The 13,866-nt window shown below is 46.6% G+C and overlaps 1 protein-coding gene across 4 annotated transcripts in view; it reads left to right on the top strand.

Annotated features, from left to right (window-relative positions):
• The first annotated feature begins 1,486 nt into the window (after positions 1-1,486).
• Positions 1,487-13,866, top strand: part of SV2B (synaptic vesicle glycoprotein 2B) — a 197,500-nt gene continuing 185,120 nt past the window's right edge. The window contains exon 1 of one of the 4 annotated variants that reach the window (XM_027572481.2): positions 1,487-1,510. The gene's annotated coding sequence lies outside the window, so the exon portion shown is untranslated. Of the gene's footprint in view, positions 1,511-2,072; positions 2,668-3,189; positions 3,375-4,554; positions 4,613-13,866 lie in introns of those variants that run through there. The other 3 variants (XM_027572479.2, XM_027572478.2, XM_027572480.2) reach the window with 3 other exon arrangements.

The raw sequence follows: 13,866 nt of genomic DNA, 5'->3' as shown, positions 1-13,866 counted from the left end.
TTATATGATTAATATTTTAATCATAAAAGAAAAAAACTGATAAATTGTATTTCATCAAAATTTAGAGAATAAAAACATAAGCCCCAAACCGGGAAAAGATATTCAAACTACATCTATCCAATCAAAAACCCATATTAAACAAATAGAATGCCTTACAGTTCAGTAAGAAAAAGACAAGGAAATCAATGAATTGGTCAAAGGACTTGAAATGGCACTTCACCAAAGGATATTCAAATGGCCAAAAAGCCATTTGAAGATGTCAACATCATTAGTCAACAAGAAAATGCAAATAATTAAAACCACACTGAAATATCACTACACACCCATGAGAATGGCTAAAATTAAAAACACAATGCCCAGTTATGGCAAAGAAGTAGAATATCTGGAATTCTCCTACTACAGGTGGGTCTGTAGTGGCAAAACCACTTTGGAAAGCTGTGAGGTAATATCTACTAAAGCAAAGCATGTACTTACCTTATACCTAGCAGTTCTACTCCTGGTTACATACCCAAGAGAAAAGTGCATTTGTCTGTCATACAACTTACTTGACACCAACTTTATTCATAACAGCCCCAAACTGGAAGCAACTCAAATGTTCACCCTCAGGAGAAGGAATAAATAACTTGTGTTATATTCAGACATCGCAGTATTATACAGTAAGAAAAAAGATTGTCCTATGAATATATATAACAGTATGGATGAATCTCAGATATTATTTTGAGTAAAAGAAGGCATACCCAAAAATACCCACTGAATGATTCTATTCCTATGTAGTTCAAGAACAGGCAATATTAACTGATGTTGAAAGAGGTGAGAATAGCAGTTACATCTGGGGGATGAGTGGTTATTGCTTGGGACTGCACACAAAGAAACCTCTGGACGCCAGAACTGTTCTATATCTTCATCTGGTTGGGGGCTGCACTAATCTACATTGAGCAGATGCTATATGCCTGTGCCCTTTGCAGTAGCAGCCAACAAGAGACCATGATTTCCAATAGCTTACATTCTAGTGAGAAGGACAGACGTTAGGCAACTAACTTTAGTAACATGTGTTGGGTGCTGTGGTCGAGGACTTGGTGGTGGCTCTAGGCACAGATCAGGGAGAACTCAGTTATTCTAGGCATGAGGGGAGAATTGCTCAAGGAACAGATGGCTCAGCTGAGAACCATTAGGCATTAGGGAAAGGAGAGCGAAAGGAAGAGAACATTCCAGGCAAGCTGGAACACTATGTGCAAAGTCCTGGAGGGGAGAGTGAGACACGTGCAAGCAGCTGACAATTTGGTATTGTCCAGTACAGGGGAAAGGGGGGGGGCGGTGGGAAGGCAGGGCGGCTGGGCAGTGAGCAGCCTGTCCTTTAGCGACTAAATGAGCTACGTTAGAAGAGTTTCAGCTTTTTAAGGCCACTGGGAAGCCAATGCATGGCTGTAGGTAGGAAAGAGTCAAGATCACTTTTACATCTTAAGAAAGAAGTCCAGGAGGCTGAGCGGTGGGAGCTCCTGGGATGGTCCCGGTGAGAGAGAATGGGCGGCCTGGAGTGGGGCCAGGACATAGGAGCTGTCCAGCCACTCACTGTAGAGACAGTGACGGGGCGGGGACCGAAGATTTCCTCACAGTGGCTTGTGCTGGGTGGGGAAGAGGAAGTCTTTCAGGACTTGTGAGCATTTCAGCACTACTCGGGAAGGAAAGCAGTTCCAGACCTTACAGGAGGCCCAGCACCCGGGGTGATAGTTGATTTCACCTCTGAATTTCCAGTGTCATTAGGTTTCCTCTCCCTTCCTCCTAGAAGGAACTTTGCTCCTGAAAAGAGCCTTTCACTGCAGGGTGAACTCTTCTCTGGGTGGATGGGGCGGGGTGTGTGTGTGGGGGGTATTGGAAGGAGGGAGACAGGTGAAAGGGTTTGTTTAATGCAGCAAGCCCCGTTGTATCTTCCTCCTTCTTCCCACTCGCCAAATAGATTCTTCTCACTCAGTTTCCTGATGAGGTAACAAGGACAGAGCGATTTAATTGCATCCATTATCTGAGATACTTTGGCGATGCAATTAGCAGAGAATTCCCCTTGCCAGGAATTTTGAGTCCTGTCCTCTGATGCGTCCTAGTTTGGAGTTGGTAAGAGGGGATGTGGAGTCCACAGCGCCCCCTCGCCCAAGGCGGGGTAGAGAGAGCGAAGCGAGATGAGGACCAGAATCATTCTGGTGCCAAACTCGAAACTCGAGGAATAAGAAGTTTAACATCTATTGGTCTACAAATCCAGACAGCCTGGGGCCCCGCCGGTCCCCTGCCCAGCGAGCTTTCGCATTCACTCCGCCTTGAATCAGAAGGGATTTAGAAGCACAGAGCTGCGGGCAGCGGATACCGCTAATGCCTAGGCCGGGGTGGGGGGCGGGGGGAAGGAGAAAGCGGGTTAGGATCTGATCCCGCTGCGCAGAGGACCCAGGAGCCGCCCGCCCTCGGTGCTCGGAGTGGCGGGGGCGCGCTGCGTGCTGCGCGGGCGGCGTGGTTGCAGTGATGCAGGTGTGACAGTCGCGGACTCCTGCCTCCGCCGGGATCGCCCCAGCGCCGCGGTGGCCGGAGCTGCGGACCGGGCCGCCAGCGCGGACGCTGCTCCGCCCGCACCCGCACCTGAAACCCGCCCCCGCCGCCGCCCCCGCCCGCGGATTTCCCACCCAGGTAGGCGACGCGGTGGCTAGCTCCGGAGCGTGCAGAGCTGGCCGGCCGCGGACTCCGCGCTCGCCTGCGGGGCCGAAACGGACACGCTGCTACCTCTGAATGTTGTTTATAGTAAATGGCACCAAAGACAGGGGAGAGTCTTGGAAAGCCGGCGCAGAGAAGCAAGGACTTGCCGGCCGCCTGCGGCTGCGCGCCTCTTGGAAGGTGGCATCCCCAAGGGCTGGTTTTAAATCCGGTCTGAACTGTTAGCGCCGTACAGTTCTGCAACTTAGGCTACTGACATTTAAGTCCGTTTCCCTAAGCTTCCTAGCCACGGCTTTTAGTTTCAATTTTATTCCTAGGAGACGGGTTTTGCTGGTGGCGGTTTGTTCCTAAAGAACAGATGAAAAACATGCTTACACCTGGTGGCTCTGGGTTGGGTTCGTGAGTGTGTATTTCTGTATGTGGAGGGCGCCCTCCGCGGGCGTGGGAGCCGTTTCTTAGGGACACAGAGAGGATTTGTTTAGAGATGGATTTTAGCGCAAGGAAAAGAACATGATTTGTTCTGCAGGGATGTGTGAGCCAACGCGTTTGGCCAGGGAGGAGTGAGGCACAGTCGTTTCTTCCGCAGACGGGTGTTAGGTATCTCTGCTGTCTGGGGTTTGGTAGGGCTGGGGGAACGCGACCCTTGAACAGCAATCGCAGATGCAAACTAGCTCCGTTTCAAGGTAACTTAACGTCCTTGTCTTAGGCTCTGCTAAGAGCAGCTGGGTGGGGTGGGGTGCTGGGGGGTGGGTGGTGGTGGGGGGAATCCCTGTTTGTTTTCTTAAAGCTTGTTTGGGAGGTAAAAGTGGGTGGCTTTGAGGTTCTAGGAGTAGCAGGTGAGGGGCGAGAGGTGAGCATTGTGGCTAGCTCAGCAGCTGTTCTGCTACACTGAACTGCTTCTATGTTTCTGCTTCCTGCCCTTTCCAGAAGAGGTGGCTTGCCCTGCTTGCTCCAGTCAATGCAGCAGATCCAGTACAGGCTCATTCTGCATCTTTCTTGAGTCAGCAAATACTCACCCAGCACCTAGTATGTGTCAGAGGCTGGATTAGTCCTTGGGTGGGGGGGAATGCAGAGATGAGGGAAACAAGGTCTAGGTTCACCAGAAGCTCACACCTGGTCGGGGAGAAACACGTGTAATAATCAAGTGTGATGAGTTCAGTCATGCAGGTGTGAGGAACGAGTGGTGGGAGTCGTGAGGAGGAAGGAATTAATTGTGCCAGGAGATTATTTTTTAAACGAAGCCCTCACAGATGAGGTATGACATGGATTTCAGTAGGAACTGGGTCCCTCTCTTGGTCCCTTTGGTCTGTGAGTGACCCCCATTGCTCTCTGACCCCATCAGCATCCCGGCCATTGGATGGACAGAGCTCTACCGGTCAGGATAGGGCTGGCATTTGCAGTGCATGACCAGACCCCAGTAGACACATACACAGGAGTGTACCCAATGCAGGTCAGACTTTTTTTCTCTTTTTAAAAAAATTGATTGTTTTCCTAAATTCCAGGACGAAGAAGGTTTTGAAGTAGTACTTCACAAAGGCAGGGATTCTGGAAAATTCCGAGGGATTTTCAGAGCAGATGAACTTCTGCCTTCTTCCTCCTTGGGTCCCTGACCTGTCTATACTTCTCCCAGCTCAGTTTAAAGGGAAAGCTCTGACCTTGATTATGTCTTAATGGGTGGGAAGGAAAACTGAAGCCGTTACTACCAATCTGCTGTCTCAGAGATGAAAATCCAACCTAATGGATGTTTCTCCCTGCACAAAAACTGCGGTGGGGGATGAAATATGATAGAGCTCTTATGTGATGCATGTTTGCCAGAGCTGCATATCACATGCATTTGGTAATCTAAACCATCATTAAGGTGTTTGAAAAGCAGGCTGATAGCCTTCGAGGAGCCCAGGCTTTGATGGGCAAACAAACCAAGGTGAGTATCTTGGGCAAGTTACAGAGCCTCTCTTTGAGCTTTGCTCTCCTGATCTGTAACAAGGGGCTAACAATAGAGTTGTTATAAGAATTACATAGTAGGTGCTTACAAAATATTTGTTCTTTGTTGAATGATTTTTGGACACAAATTGTGTGACATGAAGTCGGTGCTCGAGAAACTACAGTTCCTTTATTGAGTACCTACTATGTGTCAGCGACTGCTTTATGTGTGGGGAATGCAGAGTTGAACTAAACGAAACCCCTGTCCTCAAGGAGCTTAGTGTGTGTGTGTGTGTGTGTGTGTGTGTGTGTGTGTGTGCCTCTTTGTGTGTAAAACAACAAATAACTAAGTAACTAGACAGTGAATCAGCCAGTGATACATTCTAATGGAGAGAAATAAAGCGGGGTGAGAGGAATGAGGAGTGCTACTAGAGGGTGCAGTGAGGATTGTTATTTTTTTTATGCAGTCTGCTCAAGGAAGGCTTTGCTGATAAGTGACATTTGATCAGACCCCTTGGAGAAGTGAGGGAGTGAGCCAGCCAGATGCCGAGAATGAACATTCTGGGCAGAGCAACAGCACCTGCAAAAGCCCTGAAACAGGGGAGAGGTGTGTTCCTAAGAAAATCAGAAAGGAGGCCAAGGAGGCTGCAGTTGAGTGAGGGAGGGGGACAGCAGTAGGACTTGAGGGTGATGTGGCAAGGTCACTGGGGTATTGCCTCTTATGATTTATATATGTCACTAAGATTTATGTCCTGAGCTCTTGGTTAAGGAATTGGCTGAAATGCTACACTCTATGTTTAGAAGAAGGTTGGTCGGTAGATGTAGGTTTCTGTGGTCACTCAGAGCATAAGTCAATGCAGCAAGCAGAGGCATAAATCTTTGCAAGGAGATGAGAGGCACAGGAATTAGGAAGGTAGTGCAAAACAGTGTGCAGATATCTCTCATCCAGATCAAGTATTTGTGTTCCTTTTGAGCCTGAACGTTATGTTTGTTTCCTTTCTCCCACCATGAAGGAAAGCACCACCTTTAGTGAAAAGTCCTGCAGACATTGTTCTTACTAGTTATTATCTGTTTTCTCTGCAAAGAGTTTCTATGGTTGTGGAAAGGTGTTGGAGTTAATTGGAAATATCCTGACCTCTGGTGTCTCATGGAATGCATTTACCTGTTGTCATATGATGAATCTATTTGAGGCTTCCATCTTGCATAGTTAGGATGAAGACCACAGTTTGCTCCTCTGCTCTTTTGAGATTTTGTTCCCCTACAGATTTGAGAGCTCCATCGCACAACCATTCCTGGGGCAGCAGACATCCTGCAGCGTGTTCTGTGGACAGCAATGGGGCTGGTTGTCTGAGAACCTTGTCAAAGTTTCTATGAAATAGGATGTCATCTGGCTGGGTCACCATCAGGGTGGCTGGCGGGATTTCCCTTAAGATGTCTCAGAAAGTGACATTTACCTTAATGAATTTCTCCCATCCAAGGTCTGACTTTTAGTTTTGCTGCCTTGCAAACCTGATCTGTCTCTCTGGGCCACATCCCCATGAACTTGCTCCCCTGCATGTCACTCTACTGATTCGTAATGGCTGAGACACTGTGTGACATGGCTAGTAGGTCTTCCTGCAGACTCCCCTTCATGAAGTCTAAATCATAAGGAGGACATTTCCCAGTGAGCATGTACTCAGAGCTGAGCAGCTTAGATGGCTACCCTACCGACTGATCACACACATTAGGGTTGATATTGGCAATGGGACTCCAGGAGAAACCTCCCCGAAAGCAACCATTTATTATTGTCTCACATGTCTGTGGGTTGGCCTGGCAGTTTGCAGATCTGGGTTATGCTTGGTTGATTTCAGCTGGGTTTACTCATGTGATTTTGGTCTGCTGATGGAATGGCCAAGGACTGGCTGCTTTAGGATGGCCTCAGCTGAGATGACTCAGCTCTGTTCCATGTGGTCTCTCATCCCCCAACAGGTGAGTCTAGCATGTTCACGTGGTAGTGGCAGTAGTCCGGAGAGAGTGGAAACCTGCATGACTTCGTGTAGCCTAAGCTTATAGCTGGCACACTATCATTTCATACTTATCTATTGACAGGATGTCACAAGGCCAGTGCAGAGCAAGGGAGCAGGGAATAGACTCCACTTCTTTTCTTTTTATTAAGGATTTTATTCATTTATTTGACAGAGAGAGAGAGTTAGCGAGAGCAGGAACACAAGCAGGGGGAGTGGGAGAGGAAGAAGCAGGCTCCCCGCAGAGCAGGGAGCCCGATGCAGGGCTCGATCCCAGGACCCCGGGATCATGACTGAGCCGAAGGCAGACACTTAATGGCTGAGCCACCCAGGCACCCCTAGGCTCCACTTCTTGATGAGAGGAGCTACATAGTCACATTGCAAAGAGTGTGGATTTAAGGAAGGGAAGAATTAGGGGTATTTTTGTGATCAATCTACTATAGGGACCTTAATATTTAAAGTCCCTTGGCTAAGGCTCCTTTTATGCTGAACTTTGTTTGAATGGGCAATGCCTGCAACTGACCCTTTTTCTCTTTCTTTTCTTTTGTGTTTCCATGGCTGAACTTTGGGCATATATACCTTTAGATAGTCATTCATTCACCAGTTGAGTGTTCTCTGTGTATCAGGCATGTTATAGGCAGGGGATACCACAATAAAATACAATGTCCATCCTTGTGAAACATTAATTCTAGTTGGGGGGGGGATAAATAATGTGGAAGTAAATAAATAAATAAATGTGTAAAAACAGAACATCAAGTGGGGAAGGGGGGTTGGGGAGTGCCTGGTTGAGTGGGGGTGGGAGACAGGGTTGAGTAGGTGGTGGGCATTTTATAGAAAGTGGTCAGGATGACATGAAGGAAATAAAGGAGTGAGCCAGATGGATATCTGGGGAAAGATTCTTTTAGGCAGGGGAAGCAACAAGTGCAAAGGCCCTGAGGTGACAGAATACTGTCATGTTCTGGGAACAGCAAGGAGACTCATGGAGAAGGAACTGGGAGAGAGTCAACATGGTAGAAGTTGAGATCAGGGAAATAGCAGGCAGTTAGGCAATACATAGTCTTGTAGGGCTTTGTATGGACTTGGGCTTTTACTCTAAGCAAGATGAGAAATCATTGGAAAATTCTGAACACTGGTTGCCATGATCTGATTTATGTATTACAATGATCACTTGAGACTTAGACCTTGTAATCGACTTAGAGGGTCAAGAATGAAGAAAAAGAGGCCACTGCAGTTCTTCAGGCAAGAGGTGATGGTGGTTTGGACTAGGTGGCTAGTGATGATGGTGAGAAGTGGTCAAATTTTGGATATAGTTGATGATGGAGAAGACAGGACTTGCTGATTGGTAGATTAGGGTATGAGAGAAAGAAAAGAGTCAAGGATGACTCCACATATTTTGATTTGAGCAACTGGAAGAAGAAGCCCTTTACTGAGATGGAGAAGGAACAGTCATGGCGTTCAATTGGATGTCCATTGGGAGATGTTAAGTAGATAGTTATATATGTGAGTCTAGAGTTGAAGGAAGGGTTTTGAGAGGGAGACACAAATTTGAGGGTCATTAGCATGTTATTTATTTGTCCCTTCAGCAAGCCAATTCACTGCTGTATCACCAGTACTCGGAATGTTGCCTGGCACATAGTACGTGCTCAATGAATATTTATTGAATGAATGAATGAATGAATGAATGGAACTGTTTATTCACTGGTGGTGACTGTACATTGTTACTTCAGTGGATCTTGAAGTGTAACTCCCTGCAGTTATTCCCTTTCTTTCCAAGGTCTTGTGGGAGCCTTATTGTGGATCTCATGGACTAAAAACAGACTTTAAATACAAAGGCTCCAATTGCTTATTTCTTACAGAAAGCAATGTGTGGTGACAAGTAAGAAAGAGAAACAAGTGGAAGCCAAAAAATAGCTCATACTTTTGAAAAAAAGGAGACAAGATCTTCGAGAGAGAGGTGGCTGAAATTCAGGGGTGTGATGTTCTTTGGTTATTATTATACTGCTCTTAATTTAAGATTAAGCAGGATCAGGGAAGAATCTTGAAAAAGGGAGAGATTTATTTAAATCAATTTTGTGCCAAGTGAGAGTGTCACCAGCTCGCTTGAAAAATCCCACATCTACAGCATCTTGCATAATGTGTTCCTGTTTTTAAAAGGAGAGAAATAGGCAATAGTTTTATTGGAAAGGGGGAGGGTTAGAATGACTTCAATTTCAAATTCTAGGTGCTATCCATTTCCTCCCCATGGCGTGGCTGGATATGTGTGAGGGTGAGTTTTGTTGGCGATGATATTGAGAGGGAGGGAATGAGAAAATTAGGTACTGTAGTCGAAAGTGGTTTCCTCTGTGTGTGTGTTCGTGTGTCTATGAGAGAGAGGGAGAGAAAGAGAGTGTCAATAGTAGGGGGAAAAAGAATTGAAAACCAGAAGGAAGTAAGAGAAAGATAGCAAGTTGGCCTCCATTTTTATGTGTGGGTAATAAGACTGATTACATGGGGCATGGGATGTTGCAGTGGGATTTGGAATCAGACAGAACTTGGTTTGAACTCAAGACTCATTACTTTCTATCTGTGTAAACTTGAGCAAGTTATTTAATTTCTCTGAGCCTTGGCTTCCTCAGGTGTAAGATGATGATGATGATGATGATGATGGTGGTGATGGTGATGGTGGTGGTGGTGATGGTGGTGATGGTGGTGGTGATGGTGATGGTGGTGATGGTGATGGTGGTGGTGGTGATGGTGGTGATGATAGTGGTGGTGATGGTGGTGATGAAGATGGTGATGTTGATGATGGTGTTGGCAGTGATGGTGGTGATGGTGGTGATGGTGATGGTGGTGATGGTAGTGGTGGTGGTGGTGATGGTGGTGGTGATGGTGGTGATGGTGATGGTAGTGATGAAAATGATAGTAATAACATCCAAGTGCTCTGCAGTTCCTTTCATGCTCCTGGGCTTGGAAATATGTTGGTCAAAATGTTGATTAAGTGATCACCATATCTTTCTGTTCCTAAAGGACTTAAAGATTCTGTGTGAAGAGAGAATTGAGAACCTGTCATTTAATGTTGCTAGTGCTATTGAGAAGATGATTTGCATGGGGCTCATGATATTCAAAATAAGACAAGTGGATAACAATCAGCCTTATGGGCTGGAGATTTTCAGCTGTCTCAGAGGGAAGCCAACCTTCTATTCTCTGCAGTAAGCCAACCCCATTAGCTCAGCTCAGTAATATCCCATTGTTTGTTGGAAATCAGTGATGAAAATTTCTGAGTCCCTTGGATTATATAAATGCAGAAACTTTCCTCTCAGATGCCTTTGGGCATTGCTCCCACAAAATCTGCCCCATGGTGTCTTCTACTGGAAAAATCTGCTGTTATCTCTGTTCCAGGCATAGTAGGCATGCAGTAGATATTTATTAGATATGTAAATGAGTAAATACTATTGTAGTTGTTCTCCTGGCTGAACTTCTTTCTGGCGATTCTTCACTGGCCTGGCCAAGAAATGAGAGCATAAGTGATAGTGATGAGCTAAGTCTTCAGCACCTAGTAGGTACTCAGCAGCTAATGGTGTCTCTTCCCCCAACTTCTCTGCCTTTGCTGCCATTCTGGCTCCTTCTAGATCAAAGACCATGCACTCAACTTTCCTTTTGAGAAGTTAGATCCTATGGGCTGCATCCTTTCTCCCACTTCCATTTTACAGATGGGAAACCTGAGGCCTAGCAAAAAGAAATCACAGAGCAAAGTACCGTTGGAGGCATGGAGGAACAACCTCATTTCCTTCTTGTCCAGCTCTGCATTAGATGCAAGAGAAGGTAATTTTGCCAGACCTCCGGAGCCTTCTTGAATCTCAGATGTCGGAGTCTGGAAGCTGGCTGTTTCAGCTGCGGGTGCAGTGCCATGCCCTGTTTCTGTGCCAACCACAGATGCCACATGAATTGGCAGGAACTCTGGGCCCCTAAAACTCACCTAAGCAGGGATAGGTGTGTTTTCAAAGTCTTCCCATGACAGAAACCAGCAAATGAATCCCTGTGATTCAAGAAGTCTCCAGAGGTCTGGCAAAATTACCATCATTACTCCCAAGTGTGCATGTTTTGTTGTAATGAATATTTCACGGGCATTTCCTTTTCAGGTCCAGAGCAAGTTCAAGTCAGTGGAAGGACTTCCTTCAACTACAGGGTCTTAGCGTTTCTGAGCTGAAGGGACCTCAGAACGCAGGAATCTCAACTCCTTGGGATGCATTCTTTGCTCATCGTAGGGGTAGGAGTAGGAGTCCTCCTTCTGCACCAAGGCGGGGAGCTGAGTCTAGAGAAGAAAAAGACTTATTTAGCTAAGGTCCTGCAGTAAGTTAATGATGTAAGCCCAGTCAGGCTTGCAGCAACCGAAGTTCATCTGAGGGTAGGGACCTGGGGAGAACAGAACAATGCGGCCTGGGTTCCCTTCATGATTATGCTTAGAAGTCCTCTGAAACAGCACAACTAGTTTGCCCAGGCAGGCAGGAGCCTGGTTAGATCACTCCATGGTTGCCTCTGAAAAATCCCCAGGGATTTCCCCTGCCAGCCTCCAAAGCCCAGGCCCAGTGAGGGCTGTTCTTGCTCTGCCTGTAGCCCTGCTCTCTTGCCATGCCCAGAATCTGACCATGGCCTCGGATCTGATCTGGGGTGCAGCAGATGGCACAGAGAGAGGAGTGGAGCTCAGCTGGTGCGTGGGCCATGCTGAGGGAGAGGAAATGGCCTTGTGGGGGCAGCCTGCTCCAGGCAGAGTACTGGACCCAGGGACGGGGCTGGAGAGCTCATGGCAAAGGCAGGAGCTCTTGACCTTGGCCCCGGAGGGCTCAAGGGACTCAGTTCCACACCTACCTCTATGATGAGTGATGAACACATTCCACCCATGCTCACTTGAATGTCCATGGGGTAAATGCAGCCACTTGAAACTTCTTCTTTTTCAAGCAAAGCATAAAAATGAATCTTTAAGGAAAGGGAAGCTATTAGAAAGTAACGTAAAAGAGTAGCTTAAAAGTCAAAGTGATAGAAGATGGACTCCTGGGGAATTGTCATAATCAATATGGAAGCAGGGTGTGGTGCTGAGCCAAGTCCTCTCATTTCCCACAATGAATGACTTTTTTTTTCTCCTTTTAGTGATACTGACCAATCTCTGGTGCAGAAGCTGTGCCAGGCTCCTGCCCTTACATCACGAGATTGGTGGCCTCTTGTTTCCACAATGGCCCAGTGTGTGGGATTTGGAGGCACCACACAGGGCTGTCAGAGGTCGGGTTAGTCCTATCAGGTTTTGCAGTCTCATCCGTGTCATTCCCAGATCACTGTCCTGTTGCTTTCGGCCCATTTCCTGTAGACAAGGAAAACCTCTTCTGGCTGACTCGATTTTCTGGTCGGCTCTTGGTTTCTTGAGCTTCTTGGAGATGGTGGAAGGCAAAGAGCCCCAGAGCCAGTCTGCCTAGGTCCCCAGCCTGGCTCTGCTTCTTATGAATGTGAGACCTTGGGCAGGTCATTTAACAGTTCTGTGCCTCAGTTTCCCAATCAGTAAAATGGGAATGATGACAGTATTACCTACTCTGTAGAGTTATAGGGAAGAAGACATAAGTTAACTTGCACAAAGGACTTAGAATAGTGACTGCCTCCTAGGGACGTGTTCACTGGGGGAAGATAGTATAAATCTCACATCCTGAATCCAAGGCCTGGCTGAATTCCGTTAATGGTAGCTGCCCTCCAGTCTTAGTCTGTCACTGCGGATTCCCTGGAGCATGCTCAGGGCTCTGCCCCTCTGCTCTCACCTTGGAGAGACAAGGGACTGCTTCGGGCTTGCTGATAAATCTGTTTTATTCTCACTTTATAGATAAAGAAATGGAGACAACAGAGAAGGGTAATTTTATAGCAAACAATTTTGGCTAGATGCACTAGATGCTGTTTCTCTGGGAGCTTCCTCTAGCCATCTGATCATGTGACAATAAGGATTATTATTATTATGCATACCTGATTTCATTGAATTTTCACAATCTCTATGAAGTGGGGACTTATTGTCTCCATTTTATGGTGGAGTAAACTGAGGTTCAGAGAAATTAAATAACTTGCCCAGAGTTTAGCAGCCACTAAAGGGCAGAGTGGATTCAAATGCAAAGCTGCCTTCTTGCTCTAGAACATGTTCTTTGCTCTGTACTGTGGTTTCTCCTCACCCAGTCCATGAAGGCTTTTAGGTGTGGCCCTGGGCTTCAGCCCACCACCCTGACTTAGCCTCTACCACTTTTGATGTTACAACCCACTCTCTTGTAAAGGGAATTTGCAAATATCTGGCTAGTGCTCCGTGGGCTTAAACCAGGCACTGGATCCAATCTGCTTTCAGCCTCCGGAGCTGGTTTCCTACACTCAACATGTCCCTTTGCCCTACATGTAGGCTTATTTTCAAGGTCAGTACTTACCTGTAGGTGGAGATGTTTAACTTCAAAAAGCGTCAAACTTCAAGTGTCTTTGAGGGTTAATGGGCCCTAACTCAGGGCTCTGGAGGCTCATAACTGAGATTCTTCTATTACTTTAAGACCAATGTCCTATCTTCTCCAATGATGAGTTGAGAGAAATCTGCTTATGTTCCTCTGCATAATCTGACTTCATTTATTCGGGATGCTCACGTTGGGTTTGGACCCACACCCAAACCATGCTCTTTTGCAGATATCTATTTAGCCACTGCTATGTTGTAGGCTTTGTCTCTTACACTTTTCTCTTATTGGAAGGGTATCTGTTTTCTCCCTCTAGAACTTTCCTCCTCTGGAAGCAGGGTCTTTGAGGTTGCCCCAGGTGCATCATGTGCTTATGCAAACAGGGCCTCGCTACTGAAAGTCTGGGCCCTGAACCAGTAGCACCAGCATCACTTGGGAGCTTGTTAGAAATGTAGAATTTCAGCCCCCACCCCAGACCTGCTGTATCAGAACCTGTATTTTACTGAGATCCCCAGGTGATTTGTCTGCACAGGTCACAACATCTCCATATCACTTTTTCCCTGTTTCAGACCTCACATGGTCACATACTCTTGGCCCCACACCTCTGGCTCATCAGGGAAGCAGGAACATAACTCAAATAGGACCTGAGCTTCCTCTTTTGGCCTGGTCCTACAAGGGCTGCCGTTCTTGAGCTCTGCCATTGGGGAGCTCATTAATTAATAACTAGAGCACAAGGTGAGAAGGTGATATCACAGAAATATATACCGAGCGAATGTTTGTGGGAACACAAACTCTAAGCAGTTGCTGTTGCTATATGA

Source organism: Zalophus californianus, chromosome 6, assembly GCF_009762305.2.
Source record: "Zalophus californianus isolate mZalCal1 chromosome 6, mZalCal1.pri.v2, whole genome shotgun sequence".
In the NCBI taxonomy this organism is placed as follows: domain Eukaryota; kingdom Metazoa; phylum Chordata; class Mammalia; order Carnivora; family Otariidae; genus Zalophus; species Zalophus californianus.
This window is presented reverse-complemented; position numbering and strand designations above follow the sequence as displayed.